The following is a 12,500-nucleotide window of genomic DNA, read 5'->3' as shown; positions in this document are numbered from 1 at the left end:
GAATACATTTGTTAATAATTTAAATTTAAGTCAAGGATTATACAAATTGGATGAATTTATCATAACAAAAATTGTAAACCAAATGTCCGGACACTTGAGCCAATATGGCACTGGGAGAGATCCACCTTAACCTTCTGAGTATATATACTTGTCTCTTTTATGTATCTATACCTTGAAAATGTCTGAATAGACGAAAGCGCTCGGTCTCATCTCTTTCATTTTCCCAGTGGTTTGTCTGCATATATAGATATGCATATATATGTATGTATATGTATATATATGTATATGTATATATATATATATATATGTATATGTATGTATATGTGTATATATGTGTATATATATATATGTATATATATATATATGTGTGTATATATGTATATATATGTATGTATATGTATATATATGTATATATGTATATATATATGTATATATATATATTTATATATATATTTATATATATATTTATATATATATGTATATATATATATATATATATATATATATATATATATATATATGATGTAAGCAGAGTAGGAAACACAGGAGCCTTAGTCTTGAGTTTATTCCTGAATAGTTTCGCAGGTATGCTGCGAAACTAATAAAGAATAAACTCAAGACTAAGGCTCCTGTGTTTCCTACTCCGCTTACGTCAACCTGTCAGAATGTCTCAACAATATATATATATATATATATATATATATATATATATATATTTACATATATATATAAATTATATGTATATTGTTACGGGCTGGCTGGTTAGTGAAGAGACGTTACGTATAACGTCTAAGTGCTTAAGAACCAGCTCACTTCTAGAAGCCACTGTAGGACTGAACTATCTGGTCAGGGCCTAGATAATTCGTAAGACTAGAAGTAAAGGTAACAAAGAAGATTCCAGGAAAGGAATATTAAACTAGCGATAAAACTAGTAAACGAAATTATTAATGGAAAATATTTACAGGCAATCAACACAAAAGAGAATGGGCAGTAGGGTCAATGGGACCGTTACATGATTATAAGAATATGGAAATTATCGTTCAAATAAGAAACACAAGATAAGTATACAATATGGTACTATCTAAGTACAAAGAGATCAGGAACATGCATCAGAATAAGTAATAAGTACAAATATAAGTAAAGTAATGCAATGTATATCAGACACGTAATGTAGGCAAAAAGGGTGATCACTTCACACCAATCGTCTCATGAGTCCAAACTTGTATTTTTATCAAGAGATCAATAGAGCGAGAAATGACAAGGAGTCAGCGATTTCCACCGCTTATATACCATTGGACCGGAAGCGGGATACTTCCGGTTAAGGGTGCGGGTGAGGAGGAGGGTAAGTTAATACACGTCAACATGGGTAGTTTTAGGACCCTCGACTCGCTTGAACAATCTATTTATTTAGTAACTGTCAAATCTGTGCGCTCCGAACTATTCAGGATTTCGCTTGTCTGTTTGTTCTACAAGAGTGCGCACCTCTCCGCACGTAGGCAAGATTACATATAGTGGACGGGCGTTACTGCTTAACATTGTTACAATACATACATAGACAAGAAATATGAACATAGTTATGTAATACAAAGGAACACAATTCTATAACATAATTACACATATGACGTAATATCTAATATTACGTTACAATATATATATATATATATATATATATATATATATAATACTGATGACCCACTTTCGGAGAAGAATAAGCGAAGATATAGAGATATGTATATTTCGATCACTTACTGTGATCCTCTTCAGCAGATATGAGTTACAAAGTAGAGAACAATGTGTATTTATAATGAAACAGTGAGGTAGCAAGAAGGGACGGGGGCTCAGGTCACATGCCCGGCACGCATGCTCGGATCTTGGTGGCTCAGGTCACATGTCCGGCGTTACATGGACCTTGGGGATTTTTGTCCACCGCTAATGTAAATGGTAACATTTTATTTATAGCAAAAGAAGAAATACAATCTGGTGACCATTGACCATGGGAAATGTTGTAATTTGGAAAATTGTTTATCAAGGAAGATTCTACTATTTTTCTTCTGAAACTACATTTGGATTTGTAAATTATTTCAGCATCGTCCCAATTTATCCGGTGGTTTTTATTGGCGACGTGCTGAAATACCGCGGAATTTTTCTGTCCGTACTTAACAGAGTTCTTGTGCTCCTTAACCCTGGTAGTGAGATCTCGACCCGTCTGTCCCCAATATACATCATTGCAATCTAAGCAAGGTAACTTGTAAACTCCAGGAGTTGTATTACTCTTGGATCTATGATGTATATTGACAACTTTACTGAACAAATTGTTGGGATAATTGAAGATAAAATTTACCTTTTCCTTTGGTAATAAATGAGACAATTCATTAATTGATTTGTTAAAAGGCAATTTTATGCATCTATTATCCCAATTATGTTTCAAGGCGGAATGGGAATCTGTTTTGTGAAAACTAATTTTGGCCTTGCTAAGAGCTTTTTGTAAAAACCACGGCGGGTATCCTAATATAGTTAGTTGATTTTTTACTGAATTTAGTTCCAATTCTAAATATTGAGAGCTACAAATTCTCAAAGCCCGTAAGAATAGGCCTGAAGCTACACTATATTTTATTTTGTCAGGATGGTGGCTAAAGAAATGTAGGTAGCTCCCTGTGTGTGTGGGCTTCCTATAAACTGTGAAGGACAATGACTCCGCATTTCTTATAATTAATATATCTAGAAAAGGTAATTTGTGATCAGCACGACGCCAATAAAATCCACCGTATAAATTGGGACGATGCTGAAATAATTTACAAATCCAAATGTAGTTTCAGAAGAAAAATAGTAGAATCTCTACTTTGTAACTCATATCTGCTGAAGAGGATCACAGTAAGTGATCGAAATATACAGATCTTTATATCTTCGCTTATTCTTCTCCGAAAGTGGGTCATCAGTATTATTTTACAAATGTGCTACGACATATCTTTGTTGTGATATATATATATATATGAATATATATATACACATATATATATACATATATATATATATACTGGGGTATTGGCCCCCGCCTGGGGTATTGGCCCCGTCTGGGGTATTGGCTGCTTGTTATTGTGGCAAAGTAACATGCAGTTGATACTTTAGGGTCTATATGGGGCTCCCCTACGGACCAGAGCCACACATCATTTTGTTTATAATAGAGGATAACTCTGTTCATAGAGAAATGATGACACTTTTATACTACGACTGTCCCTCCGTTATGCTGTCCCCCAACCACTTCTTGCTGTCCTGTACCTTTTCTCTGAGTATTCTTTTTCTGTGGTGGGGGAATTCCCTGTGGTGGGGGAAAAGAATACTGCCACCAAGTATTCCCATTTGGATCGTAAGAGGCGAGAAGAAAGAGACGGAGATTGGGACTAGGCATCCTTCTCCTTGTAACGCCACAGGGGACATTCCTAAAAGAAAAGGTAAAGGCATAAGAGGGTCTGGGAGTTTTCCGACCAGCACCCTAAGGTTTGGGTCTTTTAATGTGCGTGGATGTGGTACAAATGAGAGTAAAAGGGAAGAGATAGGTAGTATGTTTGTGAGAAGAAAGATGGATGTGTTGGCTTTGAGTGAAAATAAGTTGAAAGGGAAAGGTGAGTGTAAGTTTGGGAGTGTAAGTGGGAGGTTATCAGGAGTGAGGAGAGGACGAGGGAGGGAAGGGGTGGCTATTCTAGTAAGTGAAGAGATAGGTAAACGTATAGTGGAGTGGAAGGAGGTTTCCTCAAGGATAATGTGGATGAAGGTGAAACTGGGAAAGGAGATGTGGGTCTTTGTAAGTGCATATGGGCCTGGTAGTGAGAAGAGTGTAGAAGAAAGGGAGGCCTTTTGGATAGATTTAAATGAGTGCATAGAGGATTTAGGGAGAAATGTCAATGTAATAGTACTGGGAGACCTTAATGCTAGGGTGGGAAATGGTCCAATCGATGGAGTGGTTGGGAAATGTGGAGTTCCAGGAAAGAATCGTAGTGGAGAGTTGATGGTGGAAATGTGTCTAGAAAGAGAGTTGATGGTAGCAAATACAGTGTTTCGGAAGAAAGTCAAGCACAAGTACACATGGGAGAGGGTGGTGGATGGAAGGGTGGTAGATAGAGCGTTAATGGATTGTGTAGTGGTGAATAGGATTGTGATAGGAAAAGTTAAGGATGTATATGTGCTAAGGGGAGAGGGTGGGGGAATATCAGATCATTTTTTGGTGGAAGGTAAGTTGAGAGTGGAGGATAGATGGAGAAAGAGAAAAAGGACAAAAGGTAGGGAGGTTCTTAGAGTGAACTCTTTGAATGAAAAGAAAAAGGAGAAGGAGTACGGAAAGAAGCTGAAGGAGGAGTGGGAGGGAGTGAAGGATAGAGTAGAGCTAGGTGTGGAGGAGGAATGGGGATTGTTCAAGGAGGGAGTCACAAAGTGTGCAAGGATGGTGTGTGGAACAAGAAAGACAGGAGGAAATAGAAGGAAGGGTAGTGAGTGGTGGGATGAGAAAACAAAGAAGGTTGTAGAAGAGAAGAACCGAGCTTTCACAGATTGGTTACAAAATAGGACGAGGGAGTCATATGGGACGTACAAAGAAAAGAGAAGTAAAGCAAAAGGTAAAGGAGGAAAGAGGAGAGAAAATGTGAAGTGGGGTAAGAGTATGACAGAAAATTTTGAAAGTAATAACAAGATGTTTTGGAAAGAAATTAAGAGAGGAAGAGGAGGCGAATCATGTAGAGAAGAAAAGATAAAAGGTGCAGATGGGGAGATGATAATGGAAGAGAAGGCAGTAAGGGGAAGATGGGCAGAATATTTTAGGGAGTTGCTAAATGTGAAGGAGGAGAGGGAGGGAAAGATAGCTGCAGTAGAAAATGCTAAGAAAATGAGAGTGATGAGTGAGGAAAATGGAGGAGAAATAAGGAAGGATGAAGTGAAGGCAGTTGTTAAGATGATGAAAGCAGGTAAGGCACCTGGTCTGGATGGATGCCATGCAGAATGTCTAAAAAAAAAAAGGAGGTACAGTGATGGTGGACTGGCTGGTGAGGTTATTTAATGTTTGCTGGAGAGAGGGTAGAGTGCCGGAGGACTGAAGGAGTGCCTGTATAGTTCCTCTTTACAAGGGAAAAGGGGAGAAGTGTGAATGTAGTAGTTTCAGAGGTATTAACTTGTTAAGTATAGTTGGGAAGGCTTATGGGAGGATCTTGATTGAGAGGATTAGGAGAGGAACAGAGAGAGTAATTGGTGAGGAACAGTGTGGATTTAGGACAGGTAGAGGTTGTGTAGATCAGATCTTTGTGGTAAGACAGATATGTGAGAAAGCTATAGGAAAGGGGAAGGATGTTTTTTAGGCTTTTATGAATCTGGAAAAGGCTTACGATAGGGTAGACAGAAAGGCAATGTGGGAGGTTTTGCAGATATGCGGGATAGAAGGAAAGCTTCTTGGAGCTGTCAAGAGTTTTTATGAGAGTAGTAGAGCTTGTGTCAGGATTAGAAATGGAGAGAGTGAGTGGTTCGAGGTAAAGGTGGGACTTCGTCAAGGATGCGTTATGTCGCCCTGGCTGTTCAACTTATACATGGATAGGGTGGTGCGACAGGTAAATGCAAGGGTAGTGGGTCAGGGATTGGAGATGGTTAAAGAAAATGGAGAAAAGTGGGAGGTGAGCCAGCTATTGTTTGCGGACGACACTGCGCTTGTGGCAGGATCGGAGGAAGGATTGAGGAAGTTGGTGACAGAGTTTGGGAGAGTATGTGATAGAAGAAAGCTGAAGATAAATGTGGGTAAAAGTAAGGTGATGAGATGTACAAGGGGTGAAAGAGGCAGTAGACTGGAAGTGAGTATTAAGGGAGAGTGACTGGAGGAAGTGGATAGTTTTAGATACTTGGGTGCAAATGTGACAGGAAAAGGTGGAGTGAAGGTGGAGGTAGAATGTAGATTGAGAGAAGCGAGTAAATGCCTTGGTGGATTAAAGAGTGTAATGAGGAATAGACATTTGGGAATAGATGCTAAGAGGAGACTGTATGAAGGAGTGATTGTGCCAACAGCACTGTATGGGGCAGAAACATGGAACATAAGAGAGGAAGAGAGAAGGAGTTTGAATGTGTTTGAGATGAGGTGTCTGAGAAGTATGATGGGGGTTACTAGGCTAGATAGAGTGAGAAATGAGGAGGTGAGGAGGAGAACAGGGGTGGAAAGGGAGTTGGGAGATAGGGTTGATGAAAGAGAATTAGGATGGTTTGGACATATGGAAAGAATGATTGAAGAAAGACTAGTAAAAGAGGTATGGAATGCAGATGTGGAGGGAGTGAACATAAGGGGACGTCCTAGGATGAGGTGGATGGATGAGGTGAAGGGGGCTTTGGGGAAGAGGGGAATGTCAGTTGAGGAAGGACGGGAGAGGACAGAAGACAGGGGTGAATGGAGAATGGTTGTATATGGATGATGTTGTGATGCATGAGGTGGAATGGGTGGAGGGATGGGGGGTGAGGTAGTATGTGTGAGCAAAATTTGACGCAGCCCGAAGGGATTTCTCCCCGTCTTCTTGTTTTATGCAATGGGGGGACAGAGAGGGGGGGTCGCCGATTTAATGAAGCGGCCTTGCCGTGGATGTGCTGTGTCTTGCGACACTGCTTCTGACCCAGGGCAGTGGACAAGGTGCAGGGATGACCCGTCATCCAGGAGGTGCTAAGATACGAGGGAGGGTGGAGGGGAGTCGAGTGTATTCAGGGATGGAATGGGTGGGAATGATGTTATGCCTTTTCCATTTTGGCTACCTCCCTTGTAAGGGGGAAAAAGCCTTGGTGTATATATATATATATATATTTATATATATATATATATATATATATACATATACATATATATATATATACATATATTATTCTATGAGGTTAGTGGACAGTTATTTACATTAATCATTATTTTGAAAAGGAAGACCGATTTAGCTGCCTTCTCATTACCGAGGCGGTTTCTTAATTTTGTGTGTACAAGTCCATAGGAGGAGAAAACTCTTTCAACTCCTGATAATGAGGCTACTGCAGTTAGGAGTTGACGCACTGATAACATAATATCACTGTCTAACATGGCTGTCTGTGAATCCCACTACTCAATAGCTGTCAGGGTCTTGGTCACAGACTCTGTAAACTTGAACGCCTGGAAAGGAGGTGATTTTGCCTGAAACTTCATAATGATAGGAACAAGTGTTGTATATTTCTCATTGGCATACTCCATAGTAATATTCACCTCTTCTGCACTGAGCATTTTTCCTTGAAGTGCTGGATGAAGCATGTTGGCAAGTATGTGAGCTTTGGTGATAAACTGTTCATACCTTTTTTCAGCAGTTTTTCAGCTTGTTTATTTTTTGTGAAATGGCCAAGTAATTTCTTCCAAACATCTACCGCTTGAGCAATAGTGCACTTGTCACTCTGTACCTCATCTAGAGCCTTTGCTATTGGCTGCAATTGATCCAGTAATTCCTCAGCCGAACGTTTTAGGCCTAAATTTGATACTTTGTTTCTTCAGTATCAATAGCCTCCCTGTTGACTTCACAGATCTTCATTAGAATTGGCCAGTTATTTATATAGGCCTTGAGACAGTCTGACATTGTGTTCCACCTTGTGTCCTGGGGAATGACTAGACACTGACTACCTTCCTGCCGATATTTTGAAGCAGCATAATATTTAACTACATGGACCACGTGTTGTTTTACATTATAATCTCAAGGTCATGAGCAAGTAGTTTTAGTAGGTGTGCTGTACATCCGTATGTGAGGACGGTATGCTCAGCTTCACTCGATTCCTCCAAGACTTTTCTCATCTTGGTGACATTTGCTGCATTGTCTGTCACAACACTTCCAATGTGACAATCAAAATCTTGTTCAGCCTTCTTGATTGAACTTTGTACAAGTTGTAGAGGATATTCAGCAGTGTGAGGTTTCCCTGATGTGTCTATTGTGTCAACTAAATAAATCTGACCAGTGGATGTTGTTAGAGTAACACATATTATGGGCTCATTATGGATGTTAGACCACCCATCAATTGAAAGACATACAGTTTCATTATTCAGGTCATCTGCACACTTTTTATATTCCTTTTCATACACAAGATCCAATTACTTATTAGCAATATCTTTTCTGGATGGAGAAATATAACCTGGCCTCAGGTTTTGAACCATCTTGAGAAACTGAGGATGCTGAACAAGACGAAATGGTGAATATGTAGCAAACATAATTATTGCAACTTCTGAAAATGATTTAGCAGAAGTGGCGCCTGTGGAAGAGTCTGACAGTGACCTTTTTAATGGTGGAGTCAGGTATGCAGATAATTAAAGTGGAGCCGATGATGAAGGGATTGAAACATATTGCATAATTTATAAATCAATCAATAAATGAATGAATACAGTGTGATTTAGGCTACTTTTGAGTACAGTAGTTATTTTTTTAGATAATGATCATATTCACACAAGCCACCAAATTGTTTGGAAACAATTAACAGGATATGAAATAGGTGGGCTTGGAATTCAGCCCACACAGGATTCAGTCTACTTATAGATTCACTAAAAATAACAGATTAGTTGGGTTAGGTTAGGCTAAATCCCTTTGGGCTGAATCCCATGTGGGCTGAATTCCAATGGAACCTATGAAATATAGAACACAATGTTGAATGAAATGAATAACAATCATCTAGGCCCCAAAGTTGAGTGGATACAGTATATTATAGAAGTAATGAAGTTGAAGTATCATCACTTTAGGCCTTCACATTTTTATTGCACATGCTCTCCATTGTTCACCAAATTTATATAGTTGCGTATGAAAAGGGAGAAATGCACACAATATAAGTAAAATTATTTACCTGGATCATCAATTTCTTCTGTATGCTGTGGCTAGCCTTGGCATTTATCTCTGTGAGATTTCAATCTTGACACAATGCCCTGAAGTTCCTGGCTGCAGTCTTTGCATTTAGCTCGGTACCCTATTCCAGAAGTTGTTAGTAGTTTTTCAAAATAATTCCAGACAGGATAATTTTTTTTTTTTTTTTTTTTTTTTTTTTTTTTTTTTTTTTTTTTTTTTTTTTTTTTTTTTTTTTTTTTTTTTTTTTTTTTTTTTTTTTGCCTGAAGGAACCACTCTGCCAGGTCCAGAAGACATCCTTCCTGGTTGATTCCAAAGCAGCAACTGACTCAGTGAGAAGCTGCTTACCTAGAACAAGTTTCAACAAGAATCTTATTGAAACTTGTTGTGGGCTGTACAGTGATATATATACTACATGTAGGCCTATACCGTTCCTTGTATACTTGTGGCAAGTCTATATAACACTGCTCCTTATATTGATATGCTAAAAATGTCCTTTAGCAATCAGATCGCATATCAGATAGCAATCCCACAATATTTAAAATCTATAAAAAATATATATTTAAATCAAATAAATCTGATTTAAATAAAAAAAAATTTTTTTTTTTTTTTTTTTTTTTTTTTTTTTAATCGACAACCCTGGTGTCCACTAACCTCATACAATAATACCTGTTTAGTCCGGCTAAAATTGGCATTTCGAAGCATAACAGTGCCTTAAAAATAGTTTCTTATTTCACTATATAAGTTTATATTAACTTATATTGCATTGAATAAGTCAATAGTTGATATATTTGTCCTTTATACAATGTTAGGTTTCTAGTTTTGATATATTTGTCCAATATAAAATGTTAGGTTACAAAGAAAGCAATGGCCTCCGCTAGCGGAGCCAGGAATCTGGGTGCGCACGTCCTGTGTAATAGTAGTCCTTGATATATACATATATATATATATATATATATATATTTATATATATATAGATAGATAGGTAGATAGATATATAGATAGATAGGTACATACATACATATACATAGATACATATATATGTATATATGTATATATATGTATATATACGTATACATACATTTATTTATATAAATATATATATACATATATATATATATGTGTATATATATATATATATATATATATATATATATATATATATATATATATATATACCAAGGGTTTTTCTCTCTTACAAGAGAGGTAGCCAGTTCAAAAGGTTAGTACCCACTCCACTCAACCTCGTTTTCCTCCTTATTCTAGCTCCTCATGGATGACGGGTCATCCCTGTATACAGCCCACTGCTCTTGGTCAGAAGCAATGCAGCAAGACACAGCATATTCACAGCAAGGTCACTTCACTTAATTGGCAACCCCCTCTCTGTCCCCCCATGTAGAAAAAAAAGAGAAGACGGGGAGAAATCCCTTCGGGTTAAGTCACAGTATCTTCTATACACAGCCATTCTCCACTCACCCCTATCTCCTGCCTTCTCCCTTCCTTGCTCAACAGACATTCCCCCCTTGCTCTACCATCCCTTAGACAAACATTAAACAACCTTACTAGTCAGCCCTCTATTACTGTACCTCCTTATTCACTCTGCATGACACCCATCCAACACAGGTGCCTTACCTGCTCTTATTATTTTCAAAACCACTTGCACCTCATCTTTTCTTATCCATTTCCCTCTGCCATCACCGTCTTTTTTAGCGTCTCCCACTAATACCACCACTCCCTCCCTATCCTCCTCCACATTCAACAGCTCTCTAAAAGTACTCTGACCATCTTCTTCCTCTGTTAAATCTGTCCATCTGCGCCTTTTACCTTTTCTACTTGACTCACCTCCCGTTCCTCTCTTTCCTTCCTTCCAAAACATCTTTTTATTACTTTCAAAGTTATTTGTCATACTCCTCCCTCATTTTAAATCTGCTCTCCTTTTTGTTTCCTTTATCTTTTTATTTGCTTCACTCCTTTTTTTTTCTTTGTACCTTTCATATGTTTATGTCGTCCTACTTTGCAACCAGACCTCCTCTTCAACAACCTTCCTCACTTCATCATCCCACCACTCACTACCCTTCTTTCTATTCCCTCCCATCCTCCTTATTCCACACACCAGCTTTGCATACTTTGTCACTCCCTCCTTGTAGCCCCCATTCCTCCTCCATTCCTACTTCTACTCTATCCTTCACCACCCCCACACTCCTCTCAGTTTCTCCTTGTACTTCTGCTCCTTTCCCTTATTATTTAAACAGGTTACTCTAAGCACCCCTCTAACTTCTGCTCTTTACCTTTTTCTCTGCCTGTCCTCCACTCTCAATTTACCTTCCATCAAAAAATCATGTTATAATCCCCTTACCAACAACCCTTCCATCCACTACCCTCTTCCATGTGTACTTATTCTTGATTTTTTTCTTAAACACAGTATTAGCTATCATCAACTTTCTAAATATATCTCCATCATTAACTCTCCAATATGATTTTTACCTGGCACTCCACACTACCCAACCACTCATCCCCTACCTTAACATTGAGATCTCCCAAAACTACTTCATTGACATTCCTCTCAAAACTCTAAGCACTTGTTTAAATCTTTCCAAAAAGACTTCCTTTACTCTACACTCTTCTCACTACCAGGCCCATAGGCGCTTACAAAGACCCACATCTCCCTTCCCAGTTTCACTTTCATCAACATTAACTTTATAAAAGCTTCCTTTCACTCCACCCCACGCTTATCTACCTCCTCACTTACTAGTAGAGCCACCCCTTCCCTCCCTCGTCCTCTCCTCACTCCCGACATCCTCCCCACTACATTCTCAAACTCAAAATCACCCCTCGCTTTCAACTTAGTTTCACTGCCAATACACCCATCTTTCTTCTCACAAACACACTGCCTATCTCTTCCCTTTTACGTTCGTCTGTATTACACCCACGCACATTAAAAGAGCCAAAGGTTAGGATTCTGCTAGGAAAACTCATCCCAGACGTTTTTTACCGTGACTTCCCATAGGAATGCCCCCCTTAGGGCAGTGTTTCCCAATTTTTTCCAATGCGTGACCCTTTTCAGTAGTACTAAACCTACCATGGCCCCCACCTTTATAAGCTTTCTGAAAACATACTCATTCTAAATATCGCAGATGTATTGTTTTAGATTTAAAAAGATTAATCACAGCAGAGAAAGAGCAATAGTAAATATATATATATATATATATATATATATTTATATTTATTTGTTTATATATATATATATATATATATATATATATATATATATATATATATATATATTGGTAGGAGGCCATGTTGTATACATGATTCCAAGAAGTCTACAGCGACAATGGCGTTGTTGAGCTTATATTGAAGCTTTAATTTGTCTCGTGCAACAAGTTTCTGTGTTGGTTCCAAATAGCTGAGAAGGTGTCCAAAAGACATTTGGTGCGGTTTTCTCTTTTTTAATTTCTGCAATACGTATTTCGACCTTACTCGGTCATCCTCAGGGAGGGAGTTACAATGTTTGGTGAGTACAGGGGTTTATATACAGGCCGTAGATTGCCCGAACACTGGGAGAGGTCAATGCCTATAGCCGTGATCCGTAGCGCTGCGTACGTGGAAGTAGCAACTTTCTTGTATATTGTGGAAATGTGTGTTATTGTTTGTGTTATGTGCGT

This window comes from Oratosquilla oratoria, chromosome 27 (assembly GCF_046742065.1).
Source record: "Oratosquilla oratoria isolate Oo_2021 chromosome 27, ASM4674206v1, whole genome shotgun sequence".
Lineage (NCBI taxonomy): Eukaryota > Metazoa > Arthropoda > Malacostraca > Stomatopoda > Squillidae > Oratosquilla > Oratosquilla oratoria.
The sequence above is the reverse complement of the archived record's forward strand: the minus strand, read 5'-3'. Positions refer to the sequence as shown.